This window comes from Tenrec ecaudatus, chromosome 10 (genome assembly GCF_050624435.1).
Source record: "Tenrec ecaudatus isolate mTenEca1 chromosome 10, mTenEca1.hap1, whole genome shotgun sequence".
Classification (NCBI taxonomy): domain Eukaryota; kingdom Metazoa; phylum Chordata; class Mammalia; order Afrosoricida; family Tenrecidae; genus Tenrec; species Tenrec ecaudatus.
Window position 1 is genome coordinate 21,704,262 of NC_134539.1, and position 15,798 is coordinate 21,720,059.

The following is a 15,798-nucleotide window of genomic DNA, read 5'->3' on the forward strand; positions in this document are numbered from 1 at the left end:
AAGTTAAAAGAAGCAGACATGCCTGCAGAAGGCTATGGATGACAGTGGGAACCCAAGACACATTTGTGGGAACAAAATGGGAAATAAGCTCTGGTGATCTCCTCTCTCCACAGTTGAGGGATGGGAGGAAAGTGGTTACTAAACAGAGGACATTGGAGAGTTGAGTATAGAAGGTCAAAGTCACAATAAATCTGGCTTGAAAAGTTAGCGTTTTTTAATTTGATCCCCCATCTGATACATGCTGGACCTAATCTGGTTTTCAACTTTTTCTGTATTTTTATTTTGGCTTGCTCATGTTTTGGGGTATCTCAGAGGTTGTCATTGGAGGTCCCCCTCTGAAGTTGTGGCATATGTTTTTCTCTATTTCATTATATGAAACCCACGATTGATGAACCTATAGGGACAGCAAGTAGAAAAAGGGTCATTTTGGGGAGGGAGGAGCTAGTAGTGGTGGTGAAGTAAAAAGGAGTCTAGGAAGAAAAAGAATGTTGGGGAACTGATTGTGGTAGCAATTGTACAATTCTGCTTGATGTGATTGAACTATGGGATGCTATATGTATTAATTCCCAATTAATAATAAATAAAAATAAATGATCTGTGAATACTAATTGCATAAATAAAGAAGCAAACATGCAAAGCTCCCATTGTAGCATCTGGCACGCATATAATAAATATTAACTTAATAGATTTTAGCTATTGTTTTCTGGGTTCTTCGCTACTTAGAGCCTTCTTCAAATGGCTCCTATTCTGGTCTCGATTGTTGAAAACAACGTGAAGTTTGCTGCTTCGTTATGATCCTGTTTACTTTTAAACAGAGTCATCAGACATTTGAATGAAAATAACGAAGCTTTTAGATGCTGTTATTAAATGGGCATTTTTCTCTCAAATCAACGTTTCCAACTTTTCAATGTTTACCAAGGGTTTTCTCTTTGCCCTGTAAGAGGGTAGATACTAAAGGTTACAAGGAAAGCATGGAAGGAAAGGTGATATTCTACCAATCATGGTAAAAGCAATGAAGAGAACTTGGAATTGTGTTCTGTGGCAGAGTAGAAGCCTGGAATTTGAAGAAATTCGAGAAGGCACATAGTGGGTTTTGAGTAGTCTAGTCAAGTTCCTTGGAAGAGGGAAGTCAATGGGGCATCAGAACTCCAGCCTGTCTTAGGCCAGGGCAGCGGTTCTCAGCCTTCCTAATGCCGCGAAACTTTCATATAGTTCCTCATGTAGTGGTGACCCCCCCAACTGTAAAATTATTTTTGTTGCTACATCATCACTGTAATTTTGCTACTGTTGTGAATCCAGCAACCCCTGTGAATGGGTCGTACGACCCGCAAAGTGGTCACAATCCACAGGTTGAGACTGCGGGGCTAGGGAGACATGAGACTTAGAAAGAATAGGAGCAACCCCAATGGGCACATTTATCTTAAATACATTAGCATTGTTGCCAGTAGAATCCCTTATTAGTTCAGTTGTTCTTTCTTACTCAAAAATCTTAAGAAGAAATACTAGTTCTTACCTCCTTTAGGCTTAATATGGTGGTTGCTGCAGGGGGAAAACAGAGAGCAGAAAATCACATGGAATGATGATTACACCGAGATGGATTTTGCTTTTAACTGTGCTGAGTTAAGCAGGTAGAAAGGGCTGGATACTATGTCCGGAGAGACACGTCCAATATTGAAACAGTAAGTTTCTGATAATGAATGATAGCTTTAATTCTGTGCACTCAACTTTCTGAACATGTATTGTGTTTTTGCTTCCTAGTTCAAAATAATTATTTATGGGTTATTTTGCTCTTTGATCTTTAGTCTTCTACGGATAATGTTTCAGCGCACAAAATGACTTTGGGAAACAGAACTTCTCTAAGTTTTCACTTTTTATTTTAGCTCGGGTACATGTTTACACAGTAAATTAGTTTTTCATTCAACAATAGATAATACATTTTGTTTTTGGCATTGGTTGCCACACTCGCCCAGTAACAGCCCTCTTCTCACTTTGTCTCTGATTCTTCCTTTCTGTTTATCTTTCTGAAGGATTACTGAACACCTGAGATGGAACGGTCTTTTGTGCATCTGTAGACAACAGAAAGCCTTTAAACTGTAGGAAATACCCTGTGTCCCCATCATTGTTATCTGGAAAGGTTGATTTTAAATCTACGTTTTACCTTTGTCTGTGTCTCCTCATGTTTGGAGCAGGCACTTTCGCCCATAAAGGTGGAGGATGTTTTTGGAGGTGTGATCACAAAATCCCATTGCAGCTCTCTGGCCTTCCTTGGAACATGCTTAACCAGCTTTGGACTTGACACAGGTTGTTGATAGGCACTGTGGAGTTGGGTTTTGTTATAAAGAAGTAAACAATCTAGAGCTAATACACAGAAGGCATCTTTGGCTCTTTGATCTAAAGACTGCACATTTAGCCATTTCTACACAAACTCCATCCTTTGTAGTGATGCAGCTATGGAGCTAATTTGTATCCACCAAACACTGACATGTCGTAGATTTTAATAGCACTTGGCAGCCTTCAAATGACCAGGAGAAGTCCTGCTGGGATAGTGGTCAAGGATTAGAGGGTCAGTGGCTGGAACACACCAGCTGCTCAGCTGGAGAAAGATACGCTAGTCAGCCTCCAAGGTTACAGGCTTGAACACCCTCTGAGGCAGTTCTCCCTTGTACCACAGTGTCTCTCTCAGTTGAGATCTGCTTAATGGCAATGGCTAATAGGTAAAGGACAAAACACTGGAATGATCATGGACAATTTGGCTGTCAACTTGTGGATATGAGCAGTCTAAGAGGATTGTGGATTTCTACTGGTAGCCAGGAGTTGGGGAGGAAACCTGGCAGCCTTTCCTTGATCCTAGGCACTTGTGGGTGCCTGTGAAATGCACAGCGTTAGTGTGGTGAAAAGGGGTTGGCAATCTACCGCCGAGACCACAGTGGTTAGAAAGTCTGTGGAGGTCAGTTCTGTTTGGACACACCTGGGATCAACAGGGGTCACAATGAACTCGACAGCAAAACTGGTTTGGTGTTTGGTTTTTGGTTTATGAAATACAAACATCCTGAGAACCAGGTGCAGGAAATGTGGACACGAGAATGGAATTTTATATGCAGAACTGGGAACATTCTCATATTTGTTCACTCATTCACCCATTTACTACCAAGTATTATGTTAACAGTCTGTAATGGGAATGAATAAGATACAATTATTGAAGTGTTTGTTGGCTCTTGTCTCAGTTGTCATTCTGTCATTTATTATGGACCTTCCTTGAGTCACTTAATTGCTCTGATCCTGATTTGCCAAAAAAAAAAAAAAAGAAAAGATTAATCTCCTAAAAGACTTCTGTGAAGATTAGATATATAAACTGCCTAGAACAAAGTAGTCATAGAATAAAGTTATTGGTAAGAAAGGGAGGCCTGGTGGCATAGTGGATTATGAGTTAGGCTGCTAACCACAAGGTCAGTTCAAAACCAACAGAGGCTTCACTGGAAAAGGGTGAGGCTCCCAATTCTAGGAAAGGTCGACACTCTGGGAAATCTACATGGGCGTGTCTACTCTGTTCTCTAGGGTTTCTCTGAGTAGTAATTGACTTCCTGGCAGTGACTTACTATAAGGAATAATGGGAGTGGAAGTCCGAAAACCAAATTGCTCGCTCTCATAAGGGTGACGGGGCCTCTGACAGGCTTTGCCCAGAGGTATGAGATGCTCAGGTTAGGAAGATCATCTGGTGGTAGGGTGGGCTGCAAGGGGATGTCGTTGGAGGGTAGGAAATCCAAAGTCATATAGTGATCATTGTAAGCAAGAGAGGCCAAAGGCCTTCAAAGAAAAGAAAGGTTATGGGCTCTGAAATTTCAAGAGGAGAATAGATCTTTCTAGATCTCAAGTAGGGCTACTTCATGGGGTTTAAAATGGAATCTATGGGTAAACACAAAAAGTGTACCTACACAGATTTAATCTGGAGCATTTCTCTTGGTTTTGAAAGATTTCAAAGGTAGATATTCTTGAGACTGATTTTCTGTCTTTGAGCCTCTATCTCTCCTTACCCGAGGGTCATACATCTCGGTCCATCTCCTTTCTAGAACATACTTCACTATATTGCATTTACATTTTTCTTCTTACTTCACTAGTAGCTAAGCAAGTTCCAGCGAAGGCAGAATGTCTTTCTCTGAATCACCGCTATCGACATGATACATGGCACAGTACAGGCATTCAGTAACTGCTAAGGAAGTGAGTGAGTAAACAAACGATGTATAGCGGCTAAGCCTGAAACCCCGGAAGTAAGTCTGATGGCTTCTTTTATGCCCCACTCCTCTAATGAAAAACCACCTCCCAAGTCTGTTTTCCCCTCTACAAGATGGAAATTATAATATCATAGCGTTGCACTGAGCTTTAAAGACATAAATATGTGCAAAGTGCTTAATCGGTTGCCTCACACACAACAAACATTTACTTAATTAAACAATAGCTACCATTATAATTATCAATGTTATTATCATGAAGACAACTAGACCCATAATTTTTAAAGATCATGCCCCTTTACTTTCTTCTACCCAATATCATTCTGATCTGAAAAGCCAAATTGATTGAACGGATTATAATAATTTACTGAACAGTAAGGTGATTTTTCTTTTTTATTAGTTGAGATTTAATATATATCATTCTATGTTTCAAACAAGTCAAGTAGAATTGTACAGTTGTCACCACAAGCAGTTTCTAAGCATTCTTTTTCTATGTGGACTCCTTGACATCAGCTCCCTTTTATCCCCCACCCCTACCACTGTACCTCCCTCCCCCGAACCCCTTATTCTAATTCATGTCCCTATAGGTTCATCAGTCCTGGGTTTCATATGCTGGATGAGGGTGACCTCTGTGACATAACACTTCTGAGATACACTCTAATACGAGCAAACAAAAGCCAAAAGTACAGAAACTTTTGGAAACCAGATCAGGTCCAACCTGCATCATGGGGGGGGGGGGATCTACTGACAAATTTCAACGATCCACATGAATTGCATGCCCTTTATCTTCCGTTCTTCTCTCTGACAACCACTCTGTTCGGTGACCACTTTGCTCCGTCAATTGTAGATACGGGGGCTCTCTGGGGCTTCTTTCCTAGGCAGTTCCACAAATGACTCTTGGGCTCCCACTGTCGTCCAACGTCTTCTGCACACGGGATCCCCACAATTTAGGCTCTGATGCTGATCTCTTCTTCGATTTCAGATTGTATGGACTGGTGATGGCGTGCTTCTTGCCTGTGGACTTAGTTGACATCTCACTTAGATGGCTGCTTGTTTGGAGACAAGCCTTTAAGGCCCCAGACACTGTTTTTAACTATTGAATGCTATTTTCAACTGTCCCAGCTCACTCTCACTCTCTGCCTCCCTGTTGTCAAAGCCCTAGGGTATATTGTTGGGTGCTGTCAAGTTTATTTCAATTCGCAATGAACGTAGCAAAGTAGAACTGCCCCCCTGGGGTTTTCTTGGCTGTATAATCTTACAGTAGCAGATTACTGTTTTGTTTTCTCCTTAAAGAGTTTCTGGATGTATTTGAACTGCCAACTTCTTGGTTAGCTTTTTGGAGCTTAACAGTTGTGCCACCATGGTGCCTATAGGATATAGCTATCTGTGAAAAATTCGTCATTAAAAAGCCGATGGCGCACAGTTCTGCTCTGACATTTGTGGGGTTGTCGTGCATCGGAGTTCGCTTGAGTGTATTGCCTCTGCATGAGGGGCTGCCAAAAGATCATGGAAAGATGCAGTGCAAACGAATGCAATGTTTCCACACACTCATTCACTCTATTTCTGTATATGTATGTGCGTGTATCTAGATGTATGGCAATATGTGTATATATATGCCATAGATAAATACTTAAAAAGTCAATTCAGTAGGCACTTGTACATGTGCATGTGTGTGTGTATGTCATAGAGAATTTATTGGGCACTTGGAAACAGTGGACTTGAGATTTTGCATGCTTGGCCTCTGGAATGTCAGACAAGTGTCTGTCTTTGAAGAGTCAGAGCAGACCCACATACACAAGAGTCCTGGGGAACAATTGGAAACTCATTTTTGCAGCTTTGTTTGCTTCACAACTGTCCAAACTTGGAAGGTGAAACCCAGTGCAGGGCAAGGACCCTCTCTACATGCACCTCACCCCTTCCTCATTTCTGAACACTTTGTTTGAGGAGCACACATTGGGCTTTCATTAAACACACGAAGGGACTGGGTTTCTCTGCTCGAAGAGACTTAATTTGCCAGTGAACTATAGCTGCAAGTTGGCCATCTGGAAAAATAAACTCCTCAACGGGCATGTAATTTGTCTTTTGTCTGCTTTCAGGCAGTGGATTTGGGGGATTAGTACTGAGCAAACAGTGAGCAGGCGCTTTCCTGGTTCCTTGAAGCCCCCTCTCTCCTGCAGAGGGGCATCTTGCTAAGTTACAAGTTAACAAGCGCACTTTCCTCCTACAATGCCTTTGTCACCAGTATGTATACAGGGACCTAATTTTCAATACAACAAAAGGACGCTTCCTTTCGACTCAGGCAGGCAATGCCATCTGGACCAAAGTCAAGGTCAGGAGAAACATATTGCCTTGGAGCCCAGGCCAACACACCAGCTGTGTCCTTGCACCAGAAGGTGAGGGGGACGACAGGAGGAGACCTCTTTCAGGCTACACTGTTTACTTCCCACCCCAATGCCAACTCATCCAGAAACTAACCTGACTACATGTCATGGCAGACAGTTCCCATGTTTTATTAAACCTAGTTGTATTCCTACCCCGACCCCAAACCTAAATACCAAGTTGACATCATTAGAGCTCAGTATCGAGAAGGTAGAGCTTGGTGAGTCAAGGTCTCAAAGCCTTGTTTGCTCAGATAAACACCACACTTCTGGTTAACTCTCCTTTCCATGGCTAGGAAGCAAGGAGAGAGCTAGCTAGCCCTTTTGTAGTTAAAACATGGGCAAAGGGACCCTCAGATAGAACTATGTGTCAGGCCATGAGGTTGGGTGAATTACTTATCTTTCCCAAGCCTCCGTTTTCCTATTTGTACAATGGCGATGTTATTGCTGTGTGCTGCCGAGTTCCCAATTCACCGTAACACTACATGGTGCGAGTGGAGCTGTCCTATTGGCGTTTCTAGACTTGTAATCTTCCAGGGCACTTCTCCAGGCCTTTTCTCCCAGCAGCTGCTGATGAGTTTGAACTGCTGGCCTTTCAGAAGGGCTTAACTATTCCATCACCAGGACTCTTTATACAACTAATAATCGTGGAATCCATCCCACAGGGCTATGATGACGGTGTGAGATAATGTAGATCTATGCAGGTGTTAACACAGAGTTTAACAAAAGTACTCCATACATTTTAGTCATAAAATACAGTCAAACAAATTTGAATTTGTTAGGATCCCGACACACATCCATGCATTGTGCTAGGATTTTAATATAACAATTATGCTTATTTGGTACTATTATTTTCTTCCAACAACTAGGCTACAGTCTTCAGAACTACTATTTTTATGAGGCAGGAATTAATGAAACTCAGAAAAATTAACTGCAATTCCCAAGTCTACTGTGGAATCAGGATTTAAACCTGGATTATCTGACTCTTGCTTTTTAACCAGACAGCTGACCCCTGATTATAGAGAAAATAAGTCCCGGAAAAACTGCATTCAATTACATTCATGCATGAGCTGTGCCTTAGAAAGTTTATGATTTCTTATAATCATCATTGAGCACACAGACTTCAGGCAGAGTCCTCGCTTGTTTCTACTTAACATGCATGCTTAGCGTATTTGTCAAAGCAGCTATCTCCAGGTAGTCTGGCAAAGAGGTTCCCCTTCGAAGTCAGAGTTGTTCCTTCTTCAGTTCACTTGGGGGCATTTGCCTTGTCTATTGTGATGTTTCCATGAGCAATATAGTGAAGGAGGCAAGAAGCATTGAAAGATGGAAATTGAATACAAAGTCACTCTACCAAGGAGAACTAGTAAACATTCTACCATTTTAAGAGGTAGCATATGAATAAGAATCAATGGTACTGATGGAAGAAGCTTCACTGAAAGCATTAGCCAAAAACATAGATCCAAGAATTGTTGGAATATAGATCGACATGTTTCACCTAGCTGATGAAGCACTGGAAACACTCCCTTGCCTATGCCAAGAAATTTGGAAGACAGCTACGTGGTCACCTGACTGGAAGAGATCCACATATGTGCCCATTCCAAAGAAAGATGACTCAACAGAGTGCTCAAGTTATAGAACCGTATAATTGATATTACATGCTAGTAAAATTTTGCTGAAGATCTTCCAACGATTGCAGCAGTACATTGACCGGGAACTGCCAGAGCTTCCGGCTGAATTCAGAAGAGGGTATGAACCAGAGTAGATCATTAGAGATACCAGATGGATCTTGGCTCTAAACAGAGAATTCCAGAAAGATGTTTACTTGTGTTTCATTGATTACACAAAGGCATTCAACTGAATGGACCATAATAAACTGTGGATAACGTTGCAAAGAATGGGCATTCCAGAACACTTGATTGTGCTCGTGCAGAATTTGCCCATGGATCAAAAGGCAGTTGTGTGAACAGAACAAGGGGATCTGCTATACAAGACCTCTTTAAAGGGTTGAAAGTCAAGGGCGTCACTTTGAGGACTAACGTGCTCCTTACACAAGACATGGTATTTTAATTGCTTCATGTGCTTGTGAAAGTTGGACATTAACTAAGGAAAACAGAGGAAAAATAGATGGATTGGAATTTTGCTGCTGGTGGAAAAGATTGAAAGTAACATTGACTGATAATAAGATGAGTGGATCTATCTTAGAAGTACAGCCAGAAGGCAGAAGGTGAGACTTTGTCTCACAAACTTTAGACATCTGATCAGGAAAGACAAGTCCTTGAAGAAGGACATCGTGCTTAGTATAATAGAGGGCCAGTGAAAAGAAGGTCCTCTCTAAGATTGATTGCGACAGTGGTGGCAACCAAAGGCTCAGACATGAGAACAGATCTGAGGATGTTGCAGGACGGGGCAGGGTTTTGTTCTGCTGTACAGAGGTGCAACCGAACAGCATCCGGCAAAACTACTGCACTGTTTAATAAGTCTAGATTGAACTAGAAGGAAGGGTACTGCCAGCCCCGATCTTTAACCTTGGAGCTTTGTTTTGCGACTCTTTCTCTCTTATTTTTCACCCACCAAATTAGCTCCCCACGCATGTTCTTTTTATTGACACTTTAGCTCCCTCTCTTTGGCTCCTTCAGCAAGTCCTTTCAGACACTTTATCACAGAGAATCTTCTTGCTACCCTGAAGCAATTCTCTCCATCACCTTTGCTCCTGCTGTGACAACTTGTTTCCAAAATTCCAAAGGAATGTCTTTCTTTCTTTTTAGAGAACACTTCTCAAGCTTATACTATTGGCATTTGGGGATGAATACATTTTAGAGATAGGGAGCTGGCCTGGACATTACAGGGAGGGAAGTCACATCCCCGGCTTCTCCCCACTACATTCCAGTAGCATTATTTTACTTGTGACACAAATGTTTGCAGACATTGACAAATATTTGGGAGTTTAATGTCAAAAGAGACTCCTGCTTGAGAAACACAGGACTAGCACTTGAACATATGACACGGATCGTGAGACATGAAGGAATGTTGCTTGGAATGTCCACATCCTTCATAAAAAGAAACTCATGAGAGGAAAGGACCTTTTTGTTGTTTGCCAGAGATTGTATTTGTCTGGAACTTCTATAGCTATCTGGACCTCTTCAGGGAGACCCAGATATTATACTGAGGGTGACCGATTGGGAAGAGGGAAAACACCTGTGTCCTTAATGACATGGGAAAAGAATTAACTAGCCCTGGAATTGTTCCGTCTCTGGATTTATTATGGGAGATTATAAATGGTGCTACTGTTTAAGCCCAAACATATTTGTTTGCTCTTAGTTGCAACAAACAAACAAACAGGAACGTTGCAAGAATTTCGTTTTCTAATCCATCCTACGCTAAAAATCAACCTGTAGGGTCAGCCAGTTATATACAACAATCTACTGAGATGTGGTGTTTGTCTTGATTATCCAGAATCGATGGATTTCTGTTGACCTCTCAAAAAAATGCCCACTCTTGTCTTTGAGCAAGAGCAATCATGCTCTTGATGGCGAACGTCAATGTGTTTCACAGTTTGGTTGAAGTTCTCAGCAAGGTTGCAATTAATTCCTAGAACTAGAAATAAATTCCTAGGCCTTAGAATCATTGTATGATGTGTTTATTTGCATGAGGTGCTCTAATTAGAGACAAATCAAAATTGTAAAGTGTGGCTGTACTCCTTATGCTAATTAAAAAACCCAACATTTTCTGCCTCATTTGACACTGTTAACCATTCTTTCCCTGAAAAACTGTCTTCTCCCTTGAGCCCCATTGTGCCTTCCCCTCCCCCCGGTTTCTCATCATTTTTCAGTCCTGAACTAATGTAAAGGGATTAGGGCAGAGTCAAGCAATCAAACAATGCATTGCATTGGGTAAATCTACTGCATAAGATTTCCTTAAAGTGTTAAAAGAACAAAAGGTCACTTTGAAGACTATTGTACCTTAGACCCCAGCTATTTTCAATATCTCCTTATATGCAATGATAAGGAAGGTTTGAGAAGAATTGATGCTTTTGAGTTACGGTGTTAGCAAAGAATGTTGCAAGTACCATGGCCTTCCAGAGGACAATGTCTTAAAGAAGGTACAGCCAGATGCTCCTGAAGAAGCAAGGGTGATGAGACTCTGTACGGCTGTCAGAAGAGACAAGTTCCTGGGAAAGGACATCATGCTCAGTAAAGCAGAGGGGCAGTTAAAAAAATAGAGACCTTCAGAGAGGTGGATTACCACAATGGCTACGATCATGGGGCCAGCCTAACACTGTGATAACTGTGCAGGACCAAGCAATGTTTAGTTTTGTTTTGTAGAGGGTACCTGTGAGTCAGAATCTACTCAATGGCACCTAACAGCAGCTAATGCCCAAGCAACAGTCAAGACATCAAAAAAAAATGTATTGCTGGGGAAATCTGCTGCAAAAAACCTTTTTAGGGTTAAAATAGCAAAGAGGTCACTTTGGAGATTATTATATGCTTTATCCAAGCCGTGATATTTTCAATTACCTCATATACATGCAAAACACTGGGCAGTGAATAGAGAAGACTGGGGAAGAATCGATCCATTTCATTTATGGCATTGGCAAAGAATATTGATTACACCACAGACTGCCAGAAGAAAGAGCAAATCTCTCTTGGAAGAAGTACAAGGAGAATACTCCTTCTAAAGGTGAATGGCAAGACTTCATCACACATACCTTGGACATGGTATCAGGAGACCTAGTCCTTGAATAAGGACACAATGCTAGGTAAAATGTGAAGAGTCTTCAAAAAGTTATTGGAGATATTGAATTATCTTTTAATTCCATTTTTTTTCTATGAACTTTTGGGATCACCCGTGTGGAGGTTCAGCAAATAAAAGGAAGACCCTCAGTGAAATGTCTTGATACAGTGCCTGCAACAATGGGCTCAAACAAAATGATTGTGAGGCCGGCAGAGGACCAGGTCATTGTTCATTGTTCATTCTATGGTGCACTGTGAGTAGGAACCCACTCGGCAGCACCTAACACTAAGAAATTACATGTCTTCATGGCGTCAACATGCTCAACTTTCACTCTCCAGCCATAAAAAGGGAAGAATATAATATCCCTCTACTGATATTCCGTGTAAGGAGCTCTGGTGGTGCTGCATTGGCTGGCTAACCACAATGTCAGTGGTTCAAATCCACCAGCTCCCCTGTGGGAGAAAGATGGGGCTATTTGCCTCCGTTAAAGATTTAGAGCCTGTGAAACCCGATGCAGAGTCACCGTGATTCAGAATGGACTAGCTGGCAGTGGGTGGGATGTTCAGAGCGGAAACATTAAAAATAATGCATGACTCTTGTAAGCCCTTACGAAATGTCTTTTTCCTTCCCTAATATTTCCAGAACTTTGGTTATCCTCCAAGTCTCTGTTTTTAGCCTTTTGATTAAAAAACAAAGCTGCCCATTAAAAGACAAATAACACCAGAAACTTAATCGTCAAGTAAGATGTCCTAAAGGTGTCCTGTCTGATTTCTCTACGGCCTCCTCAATGCTCTATGAGACATTTCTAGAAGGCTCTGCGGCCCTCACCTTAATGGAAGCACACCTAAATGGACTCCACTCCCTTTTCCAATTATGGTGTGTTTTCAACAATGCACCATGTATGCTGGAGCATAAGCCAAGTTTTCTCAGCACATTTTTAATGCTGAAAAAGCCCCCCCAGTTTTTTGTGGGACAATTAGGTGCCTTGGCTTTTACTCGAGTATATGCAGTTATTACTGTTTACAGCCACTTACCTTGTAAGTATATTCAAGGCGCCATTGAGTCAGTCCTGACTCATGGTGACCTCGTGTGTGTCAAAGGTGAACTATGCTCCAAGAGATGAGTTTTCAGAAGTAGCCTTTCTCCTGCGGTGCCTCCGCATGGATTAGCTGTCACTTTTGCACTTTCCTGAGACTTCTGACTGTCCATATCATCTCTGAAGGATTGTGGCCCTTGGTAGAGCAGGTTCATTGTCAGGCTTCATCATTTATTATAGGCAAGTCGTTTTAGTTCTCTGAGTCCATTTGTACATATGTAAATGTAGTCGTAGGGCATAGGGTATTATGTGCGGATTGTAAACAGAGGTTTAGTAAGTGTCAGATTGTACTATTTTATTAGAAATAATTGCATAAACAATTTTATATATAATAATTTCTTGTTTGCAGCCTAAAAGGTGATCTAATGAATAAGTTATAATTCTGAAAATAGCAGCATAGCAGGGAGGTAAATAGGATGGGTTCCTTGAGTTTTCATAAGAAATTTAATATTAAGTGTATATTCAATAACACATACTGGTTATATATCATGCAGGGTTGTTAGAAACACTTTGTAGTTTTAAGTATGAGTACACTGAAGTCCCCATGGTATAATAAATCATAAATAGGAAGTGCATGGTGAGATTTGAGGTGATGATCAAATGGTTGGTGAAGCCACCCAGAGGCATCACAGAATCCCCTGGTGAACTGCGTCCATAAAGACACAAGCCAAGAAAGCCCCACGGCACACTTCACCTTGTCACCCCTGGGGTCCTCATGAGGCGAAAAGCCTGGATGGCAACAGGTTTGCATAGTCTGACAAGTCGTGGTTCTGTGACCTTGGCCACATCACCGAAACCTTACACATTTGAGTTCATTTTCCACCAATGAGGAAACTCTCACCTAGCTCATTGGGCTGTGGTCACGATGAAATACTGAAAGCAGAAGGGTTTCCCGTGCTGTGCTGGTTATCTTGGGCTGTTGTAACGAAATACCCCAAGCGGATGACTTTCATAAACAGAAATTTATTCTTTCCTATTTCACGAGCCTAGAAATGTAAATGCAGGGTGTCAGCTGCAGGAGATGGCTTTCCTCTCACCGCTGGCTCTGGGGGAAGGCCCTTGTCTCCTTTCCCTGGTTGTGAGCCTGGTGTTCCTTGGAGATTTATATTTTTAGCTTAGCATAAATCCCGCCCTGGATCAAGGAGGTTCCCAGCTCCCTCCAGACCCTTCTTTCTTGGAGGCTTCTCTTTCCTCTTATTTATTCTAAGATAGAAGAGGCTGCAGGTCACAACCCAGAAAAACTCCCTTTACATTGGATCAGGGCTATGATTTCACTAAGGGTCTTGAATCCTACCCGGATCTCTTTACATTAGTTCAGGACTGAATGCATCTGTTCACATCTTGAACAGGGGGTGATGACACCATTCAATTATCGCCTCCTACTACTGTGTCATTGCACAGGAGTCCTGGTGGCGTGTGGCTTTGAGTTGTGCTGCGATCTATAAGGTCAGCGGTTCAAAACCATCAGCCACTCTGTGGGAGAACGATGAGGCTCTTTACTCCCATCGACAGCTCTAGTCTCAGAAACCCAAAGTGCCACTTTAACTCTATGCTAGAGGGTTCCCCTGAGTCAAAATTGATCTGATGGCACTGAGTTTAGTTTTTCAGTTTTTCTTTCATGACATGAATGCCTAACCATTGAGAATCTTGGCCTAGTCCGTACACAGATCAGGGGGACATGTGTTAGCAGCAGAATTCCACCCTTACTTAAGTGGTGGGAGCTGTCAAGGAGTGAGAGACTTCCCAGCCACCTTATGACTCAGGTCCCAGGAGCAGTAGCTGCTGTAACACGTGTCAGAACCATTCCTCTTCGCCCAGGTTGGGAAATCGTAAAATATCCATGGAATACAAAAAAGCATACTATTCTAGACCTCTAGAATTCCCACTAATAGTAATTCTAAGGGTTTTGGTATAGTAAATGGGAAGTCAAGGTAATTCATGAATTTTCTGGAAAAATCCTAAATACCCTAGCAGGTAACTAATTCTGAGAGCACATACCAGCTGGAGACTAACTCCACTCCCTCCTGTCTCATGCCCCGCCCACTCTTGGTGATGTCTGTCACTCATTGACTAACATTACTGATAATTTGGGTGAAGGAAGACCTGCTGCTTCCTGTCATAGCACTTGTCGAGGGGTTTGGTGTCATTCAGTAGTTCTCATCTGATAGCTCGGCTGCTGGAAATGGTGTGTCAACCTTACTGCGTTTAACTCGGATGCTAGTATGATGGTGATAGTAGGATGGTGTGTTAGTCTGTGTAAACTAGGGAAAGAAATCCAGAGAAACTCATATATGTTTAAGAGAGAGTTTTATATAAAGGGTAAGTATACATTAAGAAAGCATCCCAACCCAGTGCTGCCCAAGCCCATAAGTTCAACATTAGCCAAATGTCCAACACCGATCTACAAAGTCCTCCTCAAACTTACAAACCACACAATGACACTGAATGCAGGAGGATCACAGGGCAGTGGGTAGAAAGTCATTGTATCCAGTGGTGGTGTCAGCATCTCAGCGCTGGCAGGGGTCTCTACATGGCTTCTCCAGCACCCAGGCCTGCAATCAGGCTAAACCCACATAGCTTTTCCTTAGGGATGTCTCCCAGGAAGTGAGCATTGCCAGCTGAAGCAGGGAACTGGCTAAGGCAGCTGCACCCTGGTCCAACCATCAGAGAGCAAGAGACCCGAGAACCAGAAAGGCGAGGCTCACAGAGCCATTTATCTTTCTGCCCATCAATTAACCCCACATGTGTTTATCAGCCAGGTTGGCACTGTAAACCTTAACTATCTCAGATGGCCATAGTAGGATGGGGAGAGTGTGAAGGGTAGAGTGTGATAGGGAGAGTGGGGTGGGGAGAGTGTGAAGGGGAGAGTGTGAAGGGTAGAGTGTGATGGGGGAGTAGGATGGTGAGATACTTTATTGTGCCAGCCTGGCCGGAAAACACAAATGGAATTAATTGAAGGGCAGAGAGATAAATGGCTTGGTGAGCATCACCTTTCTTGTCTCTTGCACTTTGATCATTGGACCAATGTGCTGCTGCCTTGCTTGTTCCGTGCCTCAGTTTACAGGCTGCACTACCTGTGGGACGCCTGGCCTGTGGACTGTCGCTGTAAGTTGAGGTCTCTTTCAGACCACAATGATTGGAATTTACCTCTCTTGAGCTGGGGACTGGCAGTTGGTGACCTGGCCGACAGTTGGTGACCTGCCTTGCTGTTTTACTGCCTGTGCTGGGATAGCCTACTCTCTCTACAGAGGACTGACTACCTGGTGGCCCTCAAGACTTGAAAGACTCTGAGTATCTCATAACTCTCTCTCAGGAGTGAGTTGCACTGAACCATTTATACTGCTTTAAAATTTAACTGTTCATTTCT